This window comes from Malus domestica, chromosome 04 (assembly GCF_042453785.1).
Source record: "Malus domestica chromosome 04, GDT2T_hap1".
NCBI lineage: Eukaryota > Viridiplantae > Streptophyta > Magnoliopsida > Rosales > Rosaceae > Malus > Malus domestica.
The window spans coordinates 12,852,549-12,856,232 of record NC_091664.1 but is presented as its reverse complement, the minus strand read 5'-3'; the positions used below and the strand labels follow the sequence as shown (position 1 = coordinate 12,856,232).

Genomic DNA, 3,684 nt, shown 5'->3' with positions numbered 1-3,684 from the left:
GTACTAATCGTGTCTGATTACTTCACCACCTCATGCTCTTCATACCTTCTTTTGTTAGTACGAAGTTCCTTCAAAAACTTCGCATATGATGAAATTTTTTTTATCACATCAAGAAGAGGAATATTAATCTGAACCTTTCTGAATTGCTCCTAAATGTCTCCCATGTACTTCTCTTTTTGAGCTTGTCTTGCACGTTGTGGGAAAGGTAGAGAGCCATGAATTTATGCTGTTGAAGAAAAATGAGTCGGACGATCAGATTTGTTAGCTTTGTCAAAAGTTGTGTCATTGCTTTTAGATTTTATAGAACTCCCAGAATTCTTGTCAAGCTGCTGCTCTATATGTGCGCTGACCTCTTCATCTTCTTCCTTGTAAATTTTTTAACTGCCCACATTATTATCAATCGTCTTTCCACTCAAAATTAGATTGAGCCTTTTCCAACACCATATGACTTTGTCTAAGTGATACAACTTCATGTTCTTACCTATCAGTTTTCTTTAAGAATTGAGATAGCATGTCCTTTGTTGATGATGCAGTAGGAACTTTCGAACCTTTTGTAGGAAAATCTCAATGAAATTTTCACATATAGCTTCAAAGGCATGTATAGAGTCTTCTAGAGTTTTGTCCATTAAGGTTCCACCAACTATCAAATCAACCAAACTCCTACATTTATAGTTCAAACCTTTGTAAAAATAACAAACCTTTTGCCAAGTGTTGAAACCATGATGAAGACATTGAAGAAACGAGTCCTTATATCGCTCCCAACTTTCATGAAACTGTTCACCTTCTTGTTACCGAAAGCTTATAATTTCATTGATCAGAGCATTGATTCTTCAAGCAGGGAAGAATTTGGACAAGAACTTCTTGGATAATTTTGTCCATGTGTCAATGGAGGCTTCGGGAAGAGAATCTAACCAACTGCTTGCTTTATCCCTAAAAAAGAATGGGAATAAACGAAGTCAAATTTGTTCTTCAGTAACATTGGTGAAGGTGAATGTGGAATATAGCTTAAAGAACGCCTTGATATGATGATATGGATTTTCTTCCTCATTCCCATGAAATATAGGCAGTAACTGAAAGATTTGTAGATGAATCTCAAATCGTTGCGCAATTGGAGCCAAAACAATGCATGACGGTACGTTGTACTCCGTTGGTTTTGTATAATCACGCATGAGCCTCGGTTATGGTGATGCCAATGGTGGAGGATTATCTCCACCATTATTGACTACTTCACCCACAGCTGGTTCTTGAAACAATGCATGACGGTACGTTTCAATTACGCTCAAGTTCTTGGTCAACAGGAATAAGCTCAAGCTTGAGTGAACGTCTTCCGTGCATGCAAATTTGAGAATTGGCGTTGATGTACCCTGCCTGCACATAGCTCAGTGTTTTGACTATAATTCCCAGCTTAAAAATCAAATTATTAATCTGTTTTACGGGTTGAAATCTAGACGTCTGTAGCTTTCCAGTCATAGATAATAAGCCTATTGAATTACTGGAAAGTTAGTCCAAAATAGTATAGCAAAAGAGCAAACAGAACTAATATAAAACTGGAATGTGATTTCTTGTTCTTCGTTGCCTAAGATTATGACTCTAAAACTAAGGCAAGCTGAAAAACAACAAGAAAACAACTTAATTAGATGTAAATTAGGATTCCAAAGTTTATATTAAATTAAGAATCCCCAACAGCGGTGCCATAAACTCAGTGTAAACTTGCAAGTGAACAAGAATTTCAGAATATAATGACTTACACACTACTAAGCATAACTGCTTAGACGACGAAGGGACAGCCATTGTGCATAGGCAAATACGATCGCCGGAAACATTGGGCGGCGAAGAGGATGTTGCACAAATTCTATTGCGCAAAGCTCGTGACGTCAGACATTGGGTGACGAAGGAAAGTGCTTTGTTACGCGACGGATTTGGTGGTCATTGCACGAAACAAAGAGCAACGAATAAGTGTTCGTTGCGCGTGATACTCCGAGCGACAAAACTGGGGTTCGACCCCCAAACCCTTGCACGACGGACATAAGGTTGTCACAATAAGATTTTAAAATTTTTTTTTTTAAATATTTTTTTTTATTATTTCCTTTTAAATGTTGATAATATTGTTTCATGTATAAATTAATTTAATCAAATTAAAAATAGAAAATGTAAAAAAGAATATTGAATTAAAAAAGGGACACTTTGGATGCGTTCCCTAGCTATCAATATTCTTTGATTGAAACCTTGTTAGTTTTTAGTTTTTGATTGAGGTCCCTGATATTAATGTAATAATGTAAGTTACTATATTTTTTAAATTAAAAATTAAAAATTGAAATTTGTAATTGTTTATATTAATGAGATTTTAAATAAAACCCATAATTTAAGGGATTAAAAATAATAAAATATAAATTATACTGTCTATTATATTGTGTGTGTATATACATATATGTATGGGTACATTAACCAAAATTAACAAAAAAAGTTATTGTACCAAAACATGGATACATTCTCAAATCAATGAAAAAGAATGTACCTATATAAGTTTAAACATGGATTAAAAAATTTGAATGGATTTTATATTAAAAAAAGGGTACATTTTACATATAACAAATTGATATATTTGAGAATGGGTACATTTAAGATTAAAAAAATTGAAAAATTATATGAATGGGTACATTTAAGATTAAAAAATTGAGAATCTTTTTATATATAAAAAAAAAACTAATAGGTACAAGCTTAATTTAATTTAATTTTTTATTATTTTGGAAATGTTTGAATTGAAAATTAATTAGAAGTTTAATAGAGGTGTGAGTATTAAACCCTAAATTAATTACTAATTTTTATATTAAAAAATTATATAATAAACATGTAAATTCATTATAACATTAATGCTAGGGACTTGAATCAAAATTTGAGAACTAATAAGGTCTTAATCAATGAACAGTAAAAACTAGGGACCGGATACTAATTTTTCCATTAAAAAATTATTGAAAATGTACATACAATGGAAAGAAATATTTTAAAATTTGAAAACACTTTAAAAAAAAAACTTGAATATGTAGTCGTCCACGTCATAATCGTCTGCTGGTGGTGTTGCTACAGCGGAGGGCTGGGAGGTCGTTCCTGGAAGTTTTTCAACGTTGGGGAACTGAATGCTAGAGATTTGAAGGGCGAGACGAATTTGGTTCATCAAACTGCTTTGGGTCGCAAGCTGAGACTGCTGGGCGGTAATTTGCTCCTTTAGATTCACCACTTCAGATGTCAACGATTCGACCTCATCTATTCTCTGCCTGGACGATGAGGCAGACGGGTCCCGAAGGCGGGCTTTCCAAGCCCCCAGTGAACATTCCCATGCCTACGACTGATGGTCTAAGCGAGTGTATCTGTCATAATCTGAAAACCGGCATCCTCAGGGGAAACACCTCATCGATCGGGGGTGTCTCTAGGGGAAACTGGGAATCTGGTAATTAATATAATGTAATAAACAATTCATTATCAGTCTGGCCCTTCTCCACCATGGTGGACTAGAAAAATGAAATAAACTGTTTAATTTTAACATACATGTAATTAATATTAATACTAAATGAATATTAAAAAATTGGAATAACTGACATGAAGCTGCTCTGTTAGCTCATCCTCGGGCCAAACATAACCTCCTTGAACATGTCAATCTTAGCAAACTTTGACCCCCCTGAATTAAAA

General features: G+C 34.2%; 1 non-coding gene across 1 annotated transcript; it reads left to right on the top strand.

Annotated features, from left to right (window-relative positions):
• The first annotated feature begins 714 nt into the window (after nucleotides 1–714).
• On the top strand, nucleotides 715–821 carry LOC114824678 (small nucleolar RNA R71). Its single transcript, XR_003772950.1, has one exon. It is a non-coding gene; the product is annotated as a small nucleolar RNA R71 (small nucleolar RNA).
• Nucleotides 822–3,684: the final 2,863 nt, after the last annotated feature.